Source organism: Lissotriton vulgaris, chromosome 1_1, assembly GCF_964263255.1.
Source record: "Lissotriton vulgaris chromosome 1_1, aLisVul1.2, whole genome shotgun sequence".
In the NCBI taxonomy this organism is placed as follows: domain Eukaryota; kingdom Metazoa; phylum Chordata; class Amphibia; order Caudata; family Salamandridae; genus Lissotriton; species Lissotriton vulgaris.
In genome coordinates, this window is record NC_141685.1 from 482,805,937 (window position 1) to 482,824,097 (window position 18,161).

Below are 18,161 nucleotides of genomic sequence, written 5' to 3' on the forward strand. Positions count from 1 at the left end.
CTTGCACCGTGGCACTGATCAGCAGTGGCACAGTGCCCAAAGCATTATCCAGCAAAACATCGTAAAACAGTGGAGGCAAACAGAAAAAATGGAGGAGAGACTCAAGCCAATGATGCCAGGTCTAACAGTCAACCTGATCTTTGGATTTGGATTTGTGGCGGTCCCTTGCTACCTCAAGTAACCTTTTGATTGATAGTGACTTCTAAGCATTATTTTTGCATTTAACCATTAAAAATTAATATCTTGACTTCTAGTAATTGGAGTTTTGTAATTGTGGTCTTGTTTTACTCAGACACATATTTTCTATCTTTCTAAACCTTTGTGGATTTTTTTGTGGTGTTTTCATTGTGTTACTGTGTATGTGTGAATGTGTGTGTGTGTGTGTGTATGTTGCACAAATACTTTAACATTGCCTCTTAAGTTAATCCTGCCAGCTCTGTTCCAAGCTACCAGAGGGAGAACACAGGTTAATTTAAAGTGTGTATCTAACTTACCCTTACTAGGATTGTAGTCCCTACTTGGACAGGGTACAAACCTCTGCCAACTAAAAGACCCAGTTTCTAACAGACAAAGAATAAACCAACTGATGGTCACCTTAGTGGACATTGTGAAGATCATCTGCATTCATGTGTGTGTTCATATATTTAGTGCAAGCTACACAATATCACACCTAGGACAAGTAACACCCCCTCACCATCCAAGGCTGTATTTGCACACAAACACTAGAAATTTACAGGTGGAGATGTATACTGTCTGTTTGAGCGTACTTTCAATTTATAAGCATTCCCAGAAGAATGCCTATAAAACGGGACCTGGTACAGTTTTCCTACAGTACATCTGGGAATGTCACATGGCTTTTTAAAATGTCACCTTTTCCTTCTTTTCAATATTCTCCATTGCACAAAAGTCATCGCATGGAGAATGGAAACCTTTGTGCAAGCGCTTTTCTCCTGTAGAAATCATTTTCCCCAGTAAAGGGAGACCTGGAATGGCAAAAAGGTGACAGAGTAGTTTTTAAATGCACAGAAATGTACGTTTGTGGCTTCATTCCTAAAAACATTTCAATATGCCAGTAATCCGTTTCTGAACTCCTGGCTGGCATATTAAAGGCACATTTGATACTTAACTTATGTTTAAGACCAAATTTACCTTTGTAAACAGTTCCCTTAATGTTTTAGTTGATTTTGGGCAAGGGCTAGTAAGATTTGCAATATATGCATATGCCCAACTCCATATATGATTTGCTTTCTTTTTACCTCTGTGCACATCATTTTTGTACTGTGCAATAACATACAGCAGTATTTAATGTACATAAAGATCATCAAATTCATCAGATATGGCATCTTTCTACTTCCTGTGTCTTCAGAGACCTTGGGTAGTCTTGGCAACTGTCTTTTCTCCTAGCACTTTAAAGTTACCACTGTCTAGTGTAGGTAAATATGTCCAAATCTGTAACTATGCTTGTGTATTGTTGATATACGCACAGGTCCATAGCTAATATATAAGTTGCAGGCATCAGCCACTATGCTCACCTATGTCGCTCATTTCCATACATGCTAAAAGTTCATAAATATTACTTAGGGCCCGATTTAGAGTTTTGTGAATGGGTACTCCATCACAAATGTGAGAGATATCCCCCCACCTTATTACAAGTGCATTCAAATGTAATAAGGCAGACAAGATATCCGTCACATTTGTGGCAGTACTGTTGGACCTGTCCCATTTTTCAGGTTGATGAACAAACTTTTTGTCTTTTGCCTCTTACTTTTCTCATCCTGATTTTATTGAATTTAAGACTCTGGGCACTTTATCACTGCTAATCAGTGCGAAAGTGCATATGCTCGCTGTGTAAATTGTGATTCTGATTGGTTATCCTGATTGGCATATATTTGATTTACTAGTAACCATCTAGTAAAGTGCACTGTGTTTGTCCAGTGCCTGTAAACTACTAGTGGGCCTGCAGCACAGGTTGTGCCACCCACACGAGTAGCCTTGTAAATGTTTCTCAGACCTGTCAATGAAGAGTCAGTGCAATCAGTTTTTTACTGCCATGTTGATCTAGCAAGTGCAACCCCTTGCCAGGTCCTAACCTTTCTTTTTCTTACATGTACCTCACCTCCATGATAGGCCCAAGGTACCCTCATGGGTAGGGTTCAGTATATGTGAAAGGTAGGACGTGTGGCAGTGTTTTACATGTCCTGATAGTCTTGACAGTGAAATACTGGAACTTGGACCTTCGTACAGAAAACCTGTACCAGTCCTTGCAGTACAAGGAACAAGAACTGTGCTACTCCCGCCTCTTGCCGGACAAAAGGAGAAAAGATTTGTCACAATCGACCTAATCAAACCACACTATGTACTAGTGTGGCCTAGTGGACTCCCCTGTAGCAGACGTCCTCCTCTAGCTACAATCCAAGAAGTTCAAACAGAAAGACTCATCACGTTTGAAGAGCCACCTGTAAGGAATGAAGGACTAAGCAACAATGCTATGGAACTTGTTCCACTTGAACCGGACATTCAAATTCAAAATGGAAATCAGAACAGTTCACAAGTTGCAATTAGACCAAATACAGACGGCTACATCAACATGCCTCGTCGAGAGGAAAATAACATTTCAACCAATCCCAATGCAAATCCAACAATTGATCGAACTGCTTCTGGCTATTTCATTAACTCTGATACGTTTTCGATGTGAGCCAGAAACGATGCCAGCCAGAACACCATTCAAGCAAGAATGAAAGAACTTTCTCCTCTTTCTTCAAAAGACATACCTGGTATCACCTTGGATTGAACTCAGGGTTTTTTCTGGGATATTGTTTTTTCTTTTCTGGCTAGACTTAGTATTGGCTTTTTAGTATGCTTATCAATGGACACTTTCTTCAACAAGGGTCTACAGCTCAAAATGTCAATATCCTACTGAAGACACATCCATCATCACGTTGTGAACAAAGAGACTTGTCATCAATTAACATCACAGCTGGTCCTGTACCCGATGGTATAGTATGGGACAAGATTGATTTCAACATATTCGGACCAACCGAATTTTTAAAAATGAATCATGTATTTAAAATATTATTAAGTGATTTCATTACCTCCAGTACATTTTCTGATGATTGGGACACTGAAATAGTAAATAAAATGTTGTCTGATTTAACGAAAACAGTTGCATTTTCTAATAATGGAATGTTAGAGGGTTCTTCAGATTATGACATATTGTACTGGTATCAACATTTTGGTCATCATTTCCTGCACAAATCCATTTCACCTAGGAATGCATTTGAGTACAATCAGTGGGAACATTGCCCCAAACCAACAAAAGTAGTTCACAAATGTTTGCACCAAAATTTGCATATTTTTCAGGGTTTAATACCACAGACCCAGCCTTATTTTATCATAAGTTTGCACCAAAATCGGCACTTAAAATTATTTTGACAACACCAAGCACATTTACTCTGCTTCCTTTTTGGCCTAATTGTCTGAACAAGGTTCCAACCTATGGAAAGGTGAAATTGACTCAAAATCGATTTGGGGTTCAAGGACCCGGCAAGTCCAGGGTACAGAGGCACTACTTAAAGTATGCCTCCTTCCACAGCAGATTATCCTTTTAAATGATGCTGTGCAACAGACATCCTGTCTTCGAATAGCCAGGATTAAGGACCTGAACAGTCCAAAATTTCCTACACCATGGGTGTAGTGTAGTGTAGTTCCTATAGTACCCTTTCATGCTGGACCTACTCTGTTTACGAATAACATATACTGTAGGCTTGGTGGCAAACTGACTCTGTATAGCCCCACCGAATATGCTATGTTTTTGCATCAGTTAGCTTGCAGTGCTAATAGAATCTACAGGTATCAGAGAGATTATTTTTTGCAACTTCAGACCATAAGAACCTCAGACTCGTGGAAACTATATACTACTTTTCACCCAGTCACTCATGAAAAAGTCGAGGGTGTTTACAATAAGAAATTCTTGGAACCCTTGTTCTTCTCATGTAAAATAAGTGCGCTGCTACAACTGTAACACAGTAGCAGAGATATAGAACCAGAAGTACAGTGAATAAAAAGAAAAAGTATTGTTCTACCATTTTACAATAGTCATGAACACATACATGAATATGAAATGCATTTATAAAATAAAAGTGCATACTCCTAAGATGCCTGTCTAGATGTACCTAGGTGTACCTAGTATGTAAGTAGGTGCAAAAAATCCTAAGAGCTAAGAATCCCACTAGGCGTTAGTCGAACCCCCATACCTGAATAGTGAGAGTGTGGGACTTCATCCTGGACTTGAGCTGGGCATCCCGCAAGGGATCGTCAGACCACTGTCAACTGGAGCGATGGCATGCCAGAGCCGCAACATCTCTGGTCAATGTGTTGGCCTTGAAGTCTCGGTTCCCTCCTGCTTACTGATAGCGAGAGGTGCTGTATTTATACAGTCTTTGTGCGTATGTTCCCCATTGTTCAGTATGAGGATGACGTTGGGGATTAAACCTTGTGCGTCAATGGGAGAGGTTAAGTGGACCTCCTGTAGAGTGTACTCATAAATTATTCATATGTGCTAAGGATGACGTCTTAGCAATATTGATTGGGAAAAACCTACCCTTGGCATGGAACTAGGTGAAAGGTTTAGTCCAAAAAAAGGCTACAGTCCTTAAAAGGCGTTATGTCCATACAAGGCAGTCTGTCCTTATTTGGAGTTATGTCCTTATAAGGCTCGTTCATAGGAAATGACAGGAAGATGATGTAGGGAAAGTGTATGATGTTCCCTAGACCTATACCAGGGTACCGATATGAAATATAATAGCGGTGTGTTTTTCCATGTACTGATAGTGAAATACTTTTGGTTGTGCACTACTGAAAGGCCATCTCTCCCATAGGTTATCATTGGAGCTGCCTTGTAACATCTTACAAGTGTAACTTTCAATTGGGAAGTGATAGAGATTTGGAGTTTAGGTTCCCTGAACTCAGAATGTAAAAGTACATTGTTGTGTGTTTGAAAATGCCACTTTTAGAAAGTGTACATTTTCTTGTTTAATCACCATTTGCCTCTGCCTGCCTGTGGAATCGATGTATGGTTTGTAGCTGACAGCGGCTGGTTTGTGCATTCACTCTAGACAGTCACACAAAGGGGTGCTGAGGTGTTTCCTGCATATCCTGATGAGTCTTCCTGGGCTAAAGTGATGGAAGGAGTTGTCACTTACACCTGAATAGGCTGTGGCTGCCTTTCACAATGCTGTCTCCATCTCCTGTAGTGTGCCTGGCCAGAGCAGGACAGAACTGGTTCTGGTGAGCCAGAGAGACTTTCCTTTGAGATGTGCTGACTTCAAAAGCTAATCGTAGTATAAGAAGTAGGGCTATGACCCCAGAACTTCAGAACACTTCTGGATCAAGAGGAACTTCTGTCAAGAGCTGAAGAGCTCTGAGAAGGAGTACTGACTGCTGTGTGCTGCTTTGCTAGGTTGCTTTACTGGGTTTGCCTGAATTTGCTGCTTCTGCTAGAGAGGACTCTGCTCTATATTCCGCTTGAGAAGATTCTCAAAGGGCCTGACGTAGAGCTTGCCCCTGTTAAGAAGTCTCAGGGACGCAAATACTTCATCTACAGCATACTTGAACTCCACTGCTGCAAGTTCTGACCTACTTTGTGGTGGCAATTCCAGTTCTGGACCCCTGGAGGTTGTTTTGCTGTTTCTCCTAGTGAAAATCCAAGCATCACCTTTTCAGTGCTGTTTTTACCATCACAAAGTGCTGTGTGCCCAAAAAAAGCGCCTGCATACAGTCCGAGAAATCGCTGCAACCTGAGTCCCCAGCACCAAGTTTCCGATGGTTAAAACTCAACCTCTGACTCCAACGCAAGCCCTGCTGTGCACCTAGAAGAATTGATGCATCACATCTCTGCGGCTGCAGAAATCAGCGCAGTGTCTGGATTGCCACCTCATTGACTCACAGCGCCTGAATCTTCCCATGCATTGCACCTATGCACCAAGTTCGACACCCGCAGACCAGAGCAGGCTGGAATTCGAGGCATCACTTCCCCTTACAGTCCAGATTCAATGCAACACTTCTCCTGCGTGCAGCAGAACTGACACATCGCGGTTGTTTGTCTGGTGCATTCTCACTCATCCTAAGATACTTTGTGAAAACACACACACATTCATAGTTTTCTATGAACAGAATTGCTAAAGCCTTTACAAAGTGATATTTTAATAAATGTATGTTGGATTTTTGTCATTTTGGTCTTGTTTTGATTTTGATAAAGATAACTTATTTTATGCAAATGATGTGGTGTCCATTTGTAGTTTTTCCACTGTGTTACTGTGTGTTTGGCTACAAATACTTCACACATTGCCTCTGAGATAAGCCTGTCTGCTCGTGCCAAGCTACCAAGGGGGTGAGCAGAGGTTATCTAATTATGTAACCCCCTTATCCGGACTAGGAGAGGTCCCTACTTGGACAGGATGCCAACCACTGCCAACTAGAGACCCCCATTTCTAACAAATACCCATCTGTCAAATTCTAAATCAGGCCTTCCATCTCCATATCTGTTTTTGCAATGACTGTATTCTCACTAACACAGTTACATTCTAAACTAATGTGTATGTCTGTATATCATGCTTCTCTACTGATGTTTCTGCCTACAGCACCATAATCTGCAGTTATAAGCTCTGTCTTTGCAGTAACCCTATGATTACAGCTTTCTCATACATGTGAGTGCGGGCATGCATGCCCGAATAGGCGCAGCAATATTTCCCATGGTTCTTACATCTACAATACAATCTGCATTTGTCACCTCCTTCTTAGCTTCTATATTATAATTACAATATATGAAGAGGCTTGGCTAAATAGGTATTCAAGACCATATGAAGCAGGCACACCCAACTACATTTCCCATCTTCCTTCCTGCAGTTATCTTAAAGAATCTATTTAGTCGCTACCTCTTTCTTTGCTCCTGATGTTTTAAAGCTGCAGTATATAGTGTAAAATACAGTGCCTACGAAAACCCGTTGATTATCAGACTAACAGCAAAGTAGGTTTCTTTAGAGTCTGCCATCCTGGAAATAGGTTAAGAAAGTCAGCTTAAGGTCAGAAAATGGAGCTGCGCCTCTGCGACCCTTGAAATATATAACCAATACACTCAGGCGCCCTCTAGAATGTAGGGCTGATCGCCAACGTCCGCATGGCGGTGGAGATTCGCCCTACATCCTAGCCCGCCCGCCACCCATTTCCCTCGCCATATTAGTATTGCGGTGGGAGCATTTCCATGGCAGCATTGCTGCCATGGAAAGGCATGGGGATTTCGAGGTTGGGGGCCCGTTGCGGGCCCCCAAGATGTGGGGTGGGTGGGGGGGACACTACATGTGCATGCACAACATGTCAGGCACTATGCGGTGCCTGTCATGGTGTGCATGCACATGCACGACATGCATGTTGGGCATTGCGGCGGGTGGTGCTGAAAGCACCGCCCGCTGCAATGTTGAAAATGCAGGATGCGCCTGCCAGTGTGGCGGACACATCCTAATGTCACTCACGGGGCCCCCGCACATATAGCAGGCGGTCCCTTTTCCCGGCGGATGGCGGGCAGACAAAGTCTGCGCGCCATCCTAATGATGCCCTCAGTGTTGGCTAGTGAAAAGTAAAGATGGCGGAGTTGAAATTGCGAACAGTTTCAACTCTTTCAAGGGCTTGTTTGGGGAGCTTCCTCCAAGAAAATCTTGAAATGTAAAGAGCAAAATCATGTGACTTGCAGCACATTCTGATAAAGAAACTGGATAAAAGGCTATCTTATAAATATAGCAATTATTAATGGTTGTTCTTATAATATTCAAATGCTTGACTGTGCTCCATAGTTTAGGCGCCAACTGAAAAAATGCAACCACAGCCCAACCTCAATTTCCAGACAAAACTCTAATACTATAAATCACATTTACAATTGAATTTTATAACACAGATGTTCACATCAAGGACTTTGACACCAATGATTTGAAGCTGGGGCCCAGTAGATACTAGACTACTGTCCCATTTGGTCGCATCCATGAGGTTTCTTCTCCACATTATCCATACTTATTATGGTAAAGGTTTGGGTCTATACTCTTCATTAGCTGCACCACATATTACTACACACATTTCTTAAACAAAGATTTTGTGTAAATATAATGTAAACAGGGGTAGTGGATGTACACTCCTCCAGAGCCATATGTGTATTTTGAATTTCTCTTCCTTTGAAGGATTTGTGAAACATTTTTGCAGTTTCCAGATTGGGTTGTCTACATTATTAAGTTTGGGTGGAGTGGCCTCAATCAATGTGTTCCCTCTTACCTCCTTTTTGATAGCATATTCTTACAAAATAAACCAAATCACATGAATAGGGAAGTTAGTGAGTACAACTATATACTGTCTGCATCAGACATTCAGTGATTATAGTCCATCTTTACTTTGAAACTTGCCTGTCAATCTAAATTATCAAACAAATGCCCCCCTTCCACCAAGCCAGATATCCCATCTGAATGATTCAATTTCACAAATTTCATTCATATGAAATGTCTGACTTCTTAGGGTTCTTCTTTGTTTCATTGTGAGCAATGCAATGCAATGCTTCAGCTCAGTTCTCCTTCAGCAGTCTGTCTGGGACTATCTTGGCAGCACTGGCAGTGATGGTGACGAGGCACAACAGGGGTCAAGAAGAAATCCAGCTGGGGCACAGAGCCTATCTGCCCAAACCAATAGACGCCAATGCTTCCAAAAACTTCCAAAACGATTTTGATTATTGTTTGGCTGCAGAAAAATAAAGCTTTCTAAAACAGCAGTGGGAAAAATGCAGGAATACATATCTAATATGTGTATCAGAATTCTGTCAAATTCCACTCATGCTTAGTGTGTTAACACAAAACATTTATTAATAATTATGAATACATGATGTCTGAGACATTATTTTTGTTGAAAAGGGAGCATATACAGCCTCTTCCATTGACTGGGAGGAGTAACATGATCAAAATTGTGATGATACCCAGATTTCTATTTTTGGCCTCTTCCTTTACACATATAGAATCAACTTTTCAGATTCTGTAGTGTAATATTTATTTTGGATCTACAGGATAGTTACGTGTAAGAAATTGTGTTGAGAAATTAGTTGAGAGGAGTGGAAACCACACTCAAATGATAAACACAATCGTTGTCAGGGTGAGCCACAAAAGTCACTAAGTTATTCTGTGCTTATTCCTCTGTTAGCTTGGCAGAAAAGCAGTGTGGCTTAATTTTTTGGCAATATGAAAAGTATTCATGCAGCACACAAACACTAATTTTTGGACTTTACATCCTGGGTGTAGTTTTCTCCCAACGTTTGCTTGCAGCCTTCTATTTGTTTGCTGACTTTGTTTTGATGTCCTTAGAATTCTGCACACTTTACCATTGATAACCAGTGCTAAAGTGGTTGTACTCTCTCCTTTAAACATGGTAACACTGCCTTATACTCAATTGGCTTTTTTAATTTACTTCCCAGTCCCTGTAAATGGTCAAACATGTACCCAGGGACTGCAATTAAATGCTACTAGACGGCCTGCCACACTGATTGTGCCACCCCATTCAGCAGCACTTTAAACATGTCTGGGGCCTGCCACTGCAGCCTGTGTGTGCAGTTTTAAACTGCCATTTTGACCTGCAAGATAAATCTCTAACCAGGCCCAAACCTCCCTTTTTTACATATAAATTGCTCCTAGGGTAGGCCCTAAACAGCCCAAAGGGCAGAGTGTTTTAAAACTTTGCGCAAGTCCTTTTAACTTTTGACACGTCCTGGTAGTGAAAAACTTCTAAATTCATTTTTTACTATTCTGAGACCTACCTCTCCCACAGGATAGCATTGGGTTAACTTATTATATTTATTAAGTGATAATCAATTGGGAGCAGGTGGGAAAATTGAGTTTGGTATCTAAAGAATTGTAATGTAAACCCTCATTAATGGTAAAGTTGGATTTTAAGTCACAATTCTGAAAATGCTACTTTTCAAAAGTTAGCATTTTCTTGTCCTCTAAATTTTGTGCCTGCATCCTGTTTATTGGGTCACATGAGCAGGTGTGGCTGGAAGTTGGGTGTTGTGTATTGCTCCTAGACAGAGACATAGGGATGATAAGTGTTGGCAAGATGAACCATTTCTGACTTGATGGGGGAGGAAGCTGTCATCTACCACACTTGCACATCACAAAGGCTCTGCCTGAGTACACTCACAAAGCGTTTGGCAATAGTCTATTGGGATCCCAGACAATCTGGGGCCAGGGCACGGAGGCAGGAAATTCCAATGACCTATGGGGGTTGAAAACTCCAGAACCTTCTTGTGCTTCAAAGTGGGCAACAGGTATAAATAGTGGACCCTCAGACCTAACCCTTCAGTATACCTCTGGACCTGTATAAGACTTAGAAGGACTGCTGTGCTGCTTTCCCAGAAGGATGCTACTATGTTGCCCTGCGGGCTGAGTGGAAGGTCTGGACCCGGATCTTTAAATCCAGGACCACCAGAGTGTCTCCAAGAACCAGCTGTGTGGCCTCCTGATCGGAAGCCACAGGGACAGAACAGGCTCCAATCACCTTGAGCCCAGCATCTGGACCCTTTGAAATGGACCTGAAGGTGCTTTGCCAGCCCAGCTGCTGTCCAGTGGGCAGAACTGATGTAGCGTGGTGTATCTCCTACTGGTCCCACTTCGGTAAACAGGGGATGCAAGAGTTTATTCCTCCTTTCCCAATATTTTCATTCGTTCCCATCTAGGGGCAGATTTTCCTTTGTTGTTAGAGATACCACAGTACCAATCGATTTGCGTGAGCGCAGTTCTTTTATTAGCGTTATCTCAAGATTTAATACATTTTTGCTCATTTTTCATTTATTCATTATGCAGTTGATTCTTACAACAAAGGACAGAACAGCCGACACGTGTTTCGCCCTGTCTGGCACGCATGCAACCGCAGCAGGAGATCAAAATAAAATGATAATAACATTACGTTATTATCATTTCATTTTTTCTTTTTTGTTGCTGCTTCCAGACAGTGTGGCGACACTCCTCCGCCTTAGTGGAGGAGCCGCCACTGGATCTGCTGCTGCGTGATGCATCCCCGACACAGGACTTTGCATCACAGCGCACAGTCTCCTCATTAACTTCAGATGAACAACACATCCTCAACGCATGCCTTCACATAGCAAGCCCCTTTTCAATCACATTCTCTGCGACAACACATTCACATTACAAGCCCCACAACTTCTTCGGAACCAGCTGGGGCATGATGCATCTTCAAAACAGGACTTTCCTTTTCATGCTCCTCATGGACGGCATCCTCGATGATGATGCAGGGCCTTGCATCGCTGCTTCACAGATCCTGAGAACTGCCGCTAAGTGACACATCTTCGACGCAGGATCTTGCAATGCTCCATAACCTTTGTCCTGATTTGGCAGGACCAGATTACCACAATTGGGGCTTTTTTTCTAGGCACTATTTTCACTTAACTCTTAAAAATTGCATCTCTCTGGTTCTACTGATTAGATTTTTGTTGTTTTGGTCTCAAATAACATATTAAAATGTATTCTATTATTCCAAATTAATTTGAGATTTATCTGGTGTTGTGTTTCAAATAATTACTGTTTGAAGTGATGGATAACTACTTTACACATTGCCTCTAAATTAAGCCTGACTGCTTTGTGCCAGGCTAATAGAGGGTTAATCATGGGTTAATTTGGGTCTTGCTTGTGTTTCACCCTGACAAGAATTGTGATTGCTGCTTGAGTAGTGTTTCACCCCCCTCAACCAGTAGCCCAATTTCCAACAGTAATTAATTGAAAACGCAACAGAAGAAAAGTCCCAAACTCGTTTAGAAGAAGGGTACATTTTAATACATAAAATGATACCAGAATATTCAAAATCCAATAAGTAGAACCAGAGATACGAGTTATTTAAGTACTAGGTAAAAATAGTTCCAAGAAGCACAAAGCGCCACTAGCAGGTATCTTGCAACACTAGACTGGGCGAAAGTCATAAATTCAGGCCGACCACAATGGAGCACTGCTCAGATACAGGGAACAGGTTAGTCATGCCGAAGAATTACCTTCTCAGAGTCCCCTCAAAGAGTGCTGTTCACACTCATAGGGGCCGTGAGGAGGAGGTTGGCAGGGAGAGGAGCCCATCGAGCATTATGGATGGTTGTTCTTTAGGATAAATGGCCTGCAGTCACCGGAGCTAAACGCTGGTCGGTCATTGTTGGCGAGATATGCGGGTGTCATGTTGCTGTGTGCTGCTCATTGTCAGTGCAAAGAGCAGGTCCCTCTGGAACTTCCCATTGGCAGTCATCGCTAGCAGGCAATTCTTCAACACTTCAAACTCATAAGGTGCCCAAACTTTAAAATTTTCACAATTTCTAAAGGAGGAGTTCACATTGATTCCAGCAAGGATCCAGGACCTGGTGGGCACCTCCTGGGGATCAATACTCACTCCAGCAGAGGCCAGGAGCAACACTCAGGTAGGTCCAGGCAGCTTCATTTGGTATTGGTCAGCTGGGCAGTTGCATACAGACCTCTGCTTGTTGTGTCACTGTAGCTCACACAGAAGTTTAGCCAATTGACCATTGGAGTCTCTTTGGGTAGCCTGGGTTCAAGGCAGAAGGTCCAATCCTTCTTAAGTCTGCAGGGCAGTCATTCTTCCTCAGACAGCAGGGTAGTGCTCCTTCTGTATCTTCCACAGGCCCAGGAGTGTACTGATGAGAGGTTTTGTAGGTCCTATTTTTATATCTGGTGCCAGCCTTTGTGTGGGGGAAATTCCTCGGTTCTTCCCCTCTCCTGGATTTGACTCCAAACAGTCTACAGTGAAAAAGGAAAGGGCAGGCCTAGTGCCAAGATCCTTAGTGTGTCCTGCCGATCTTTGAAATGTAATTAGGCAGGGCACAACTCCTACCTGACATCCCATCGGGATGACCATCTCCCCTCACACCTAGACCTCTTTATTCCTATGTTTGGAAACAATACACAAAATACCACAGGAGGGCCATTCACAGTCATGTGATCCTGACATAAGCAGAAAGGCACATTGGGTTTAGGGCAGACAAACGACAACTTTCTAAAGGTCATGCAGGAAATGGTGTTAGACCCTTATAAAGTGGAGACAAGGCTAAGTCACAATTGTCTACAAATAAGGGGGCCTTGTCCACCAGTTTTAATACTTATTCAACAGTTGCAGACAGGATGACTCATTCAGACTCTGCAAATAAATTGCCAAACGATATTAAATGGAATGATTGCCAGGTTTTTTATATGTGTTCAGTAACCGCAGAGCACAGCACTCCAACATAATTTCATTACTTTCACGTATTTACGACAATACTAAAGTGCATGTGGTCTTCATCATTCAGGAAGTCATGTGCTAATACCACAATGAATCTTCAAAAGTGATCCACCGTAACACCAGTGACAATAACGTGAAAGTATGAAAATTACAAAAAATACAACCAAAGCATTCCGCCATGGGATGTGCCTCACCACAGGAAAGGGCCATTTTATACATGACAGAATCTGAAGGGAAGTCTCTTAAAATAACTCCTGTAATTTGCGAGATAAATACAGGCAGTTTTTCCGGGTCCACAGAAACTGCACAACCAAAGACGAATTTTTCAGACATACGGAACAGTTGAAAAAGAAATTATTACATCGAGCTATCCAAAAACGTTACTAAAAACTCCCTAAATACTTCAAGGATTATGCTACTGGTGACCCTATGGGAATGGAGACAAAATAAATCACTTAAAATATGATATGTTATGGGGAATAACCAAGAGGACCCAGAATTTGTTGAAATTAGGCTTGACTCATACCTATCCTTTGCTTCACCTATAAACTGCTAAATTGTCTCTGGCAACTTGAAATGCATCGTAGGATAAATCACCTCTCCAACCCTGAATTTACTGATGTTACCAGACACCCCAACTAGTGTTCAGTTACCCCACCATAGAGGGCTGTAGCAGAAACCTCATGAGTAGAATTTAGGATCCTGAAAACCTTTCACAAGGCCCATTTCCGGCTCCAATAATAGCAGGTGAAAACTTCAATAAAGGACATTTACTAGCTTCCACTCAACAACATCCAGCTGTTTAAAGTATCTTTTCTCATTTACTATTGCATAGCAAGTTTTCCGAATAGCTAGGAAATCATAATGACCTTCCCTCGATCCTGAAACTTTTAGGTCGGGGTACCCCTACACAGTGGAGGAAGAGAGAAGATTGCACATTTTCGAGGCATGTGTAAATCTGATTTATGGGTAAAGGAGTATGGCCTGTGTACAATTGCGCCCCTTAAAGAAGACGCGGAGCCAGGAGCTGTAGAAGGCACGTCTTTATTATTCTGCTTCTACCTTCATACTGAACTGTTCTTAACCACTTCCTGTTCTTACCCCGCCCCTTCCCATCCTGCCTGCCCTGTCACAACGTAGGGTCAGGCAGACACGATACAACACCTCCCCCCTTTGTACAAAACAGTCTTACTGTCTCTTAGAGTTGTTCAATGAGACGAACTGGTCGCTTGATGTGTCTTCGTGGATGGCAAAGCTGTTCTGGTCCTGGTGTCTGGCAATCTCTCGCATCTTCATGGCTGGCCGGGCTGAAATGATCTCGGTCACTGTTCTCGCTCTGACTCAGGGAGTCAGCACTGAAGTCATGAGTTTGGGTTTCATCACACTCGGTGGGTGTGCACCTCTTAAAGTGTGATATGTTCTGAGTTATTCGCTTGTGATCTGCCTCTGCCGTGATCATGGTCCCTTTCCGATTGAAGACTCGCAGAGGGTGAGCAAGGTATCGACTGTCTGCTTTCGTCGTGCGATCCCGTCTGACAATCACCCAGTCTCCTTCTTGAATGTCCGCATGTTTTGCATGTCTCCGTTTATCAGCGTATGTTTTCATCTTCCACTTCTTGTCGTGGTCTAGTTTGACCAAGGTGGCGTGGTCAGTGGTCACGGCTCGAGATTGTGAGGTGTTGTTCAAAGCAGGTAGCCGGGTGCGAGGAACTCATCCTAGCATTAGGGTAGCCGGGCATTGATTTGTGGTACTGTGGGGTGTGGTGCGGTACGCCTGCAGTACCTCATTTAAAACCTGTTGTATGTCACGATGAGTGAGTTCAGCCTGTTGGATTGCCTTCTTGAGTGTCCCCATAAATCGCTCGACCATGCCATTGGCTTGGGGCCATAGCAGTGTTATCTTCCTGTGTTTGAAATTGTGATGCTTTGCAAATTCAGTGAACTCGTGACTATTGAATGGTGGCCCATTGTCTGATTTTACTCCTATTAGGATGCCCCAGGCTGCAAAAGTCTCGTCAAGAATGGGTATCACTCAAAAGGAGGAGCCAAGCTCGCGACCATGATGGCCGCACTGTAGCTCGGCTCCGTCAACCTTCCTGCCTAAACGCATATCCTGATCTTCATCCTGCTCTGAGGCGACACACTCGGCAAGAAATGGAACGGTGAAACAATGCTCGCACTCACTGTTTGTCCCGGGGGCTCCTGTGTGCTGCGGATCTGGTGTTATGCCCTTGCTGGGTCGGGGCCTCCGTAGCGTGCAGACCGGGGACTTGCCTGTGACGGTCGGCCGGAGTGAGGGTGTCGGCGGCGGCCCCTGGTGGAGGAGGGGGTCGGCTGAAGAGGCCGTTGTGCGGTTGTGCCGGTGGCGACTGACCGGGCCCGGTCTGGCGGCCTGGGGGCCCTGTGGCAGGGCACGGCCCGCCGCGGATGGGGGTAGACCGAGTAGGAGGCATGTCCCCCCTTTGTTGCCCTGCTCGGCCATCTTGAAGCCCTTCGCCCGGATTCGGCGGGCGTTGTCCGTGGGCCGGGTGCCGCTGGTGGTCCACGTTTTTTGTGGCCCTTCTTTCTGCACCAAGATTGCCATTTCCGTGGCTCGAGGGGACCCCCGGTGGGCCTTGCTTGAGAGCCCATTCCAGGAGTTGAGGCGCGGAGAAGCACGGCTGAATTTACAAGATGGCGACCGGTGCCCTGAGTCACGGATCTACTCGGAGCGGCGAACCTGGGTCGCTGAAGTGCACGTGGGCAGCGTCTTGTGATCGTGAGCCCATGATTGGTGATGTCCTCGGTGCCCTGCATTCTTTACGCGAGGCCATGGTCTTCGGCTCCGGTGTGAAAGATGATAGGTCTGCCGCCATGGTTTTTGGGCCGCCCCTCATGGACGCGGCTCGACTTCGCATGTTTGCTCCTTCGCCCTCCTCGGCTGCTACGAGGAATGCTGTCGCTGTGCATCAGCATGACCGTACGCCTGTGGCCCCTAATCTCCAGGTAGCTTCGATTGTGGCGGGTGCGGGCGTGGGCCCCATGTCGGGGCCCGTTCATGCCAGAATGACTGGGGAGTGAGATGGATGCTCAATTCGAACTGCTTTGGTGTGGCCCCGCTGCTATCCTGCGGGGGAGACCTCGCTTTACTGGGCGATGAGACTACACCCATACTGCTTGCTGCTCCTGATGCTGCTATTGGAAAGTCTAGACTGCCGCAGCCATTGCTTGCTCTGCTGTTTGATACTGGGGTCCTCTGGTTTATGCCCCCTGCCTGATTTGTTCCGATCCGGTGCCCATCTCACCTCGAACTATTTGCTACACACTAAACTATTACGCATGATGGCTATGGTCAGGAGAGGACAGGGGTGAGCCGGACTGGACCCGGCGGTCTACTGGTTAACAGATGGAGATGAGGACTGCCCGCAGCTGGGCCAATATGGCCGGTTCCTTCGAATGTTTCTGTTACTTGGGGTTGTGTCGATCTCGCTTGGATGTGGTTTCATGTGTGTGAAGGCGGGAGGTGAGGGCCGAATGATTCGATTGTAGATCTCCTCTCCCACTGGTTCTTTCTCCCCTCTCCTCTGTTTTCTCACTTTCTAACTTCCTACATTTCGGGTTTCTATTTAGGGCGACAGGCACGCTACTGGGGGGGGTAGGCCGTAGCCTTCTGCAGGGGTGCAGGGTGGGGCGGGTGGGATGGGGTTTCTTTATTGTTCATTTTTCTTTTAGTTCTATGGCTCTTTTGTATCCCTTTATCGAGGCGCTGTGGCTGTACGTGTTTCCCATGGTATGGTAGCTGGTGGGATAGGGGATGACTTGCTTGCTTCTACAGTATTGATTGCACATGTATCACGACTTGCATACCCTAACCCCGATAGCGGATCTCTCAGTCTTGCGCGCCTTTATTGCTGTGGGGCGCGTGCAGTAGCGCGGCGCTCTTTCTCTCCCTCTTTTAATACTTTTTCCTCCTTCCTTTCCCCCCTTTTCCTCTATTTACTTGGGTTAGTATAGAGGATGAACACGACTAAGCTGCTGCTCTGGTTCCTCTGTTATGTAATAGCATATATATAGGTGGTCGACAGGTGCGTGATGGGCCACGGTGGGACTGTTCTGAACTGGGGTGTCTATAAGTGGTTTCCTGTTAACCGCGGCTGTTACCTGTTTTTATCGATGCCCTTCTCTTTCGATGTTGGACATGTGGCCCGCCAAGGGAACTTAGATGGCTAAAAGTTGCAATTGATCCTGCTATACTTCCTATTATATTATAAAATTAACCTTCCTTAATCCTGTTTCCAACGGTCATATTCAGCCCCCCCCTTTTAATATTAGATCGCTTGCTTGTACAACGCTGGGTGACTACCGGGAAATTTTATTATTGTCTCATGTGCTTTCATAATGTGTCGTGGCCGGCCTGACTGGTTGTAGGCCCGTATATGTATATTTCCATCTGTACAATAAAGGTTTTTTTTAAAAAAAGAATGGGTATCACTGCCGTCGCTTTGGTGGAGGATACTTGATGCGCGATGGGGAATCGCAAGTATTCGTCCATGATGACGATGATGTACTTGCCCGACTTTAGAGGGCCAAAGAACTCGATGGCCACTTGTTGCCATACCCCGTCTGTTAGTTCTGACATTTGCAATGGGGCTGGCGGTTCATCACGGCTCACTAACTGGCACGAGGTGCAGTCCTTAAGTGTGTTTTCCACCATCTGGTCAAGTAATGGGAACCAGACACGTTCCCTGAGCGCTTTCTTGGTGGCGACTATTCCTCTGTGACCTTCGTGAGCCAGGTTGATGATTCCTTGTCGTAGTTTCTGTGGGATCACTATCCTCCCCCCTCTCAGCAGTAGACCCTTGGTGCTGATGGATAAC

General features: G+C 44.4%; 1 protein-coding gene across 1 annotated transcript in view; it reads left to right on the top strand.

Moving 5' to 3' along the window:
* The window catches only part of LRRC7 (leucine rich repeat containing 7), a 1,701,172-nt gene that overhangs the window by 1,086,966 nt on the left and 596,045 nt on the right, over window positions 1-18,161 (top strand). The window lies entirely within an intron of this gene.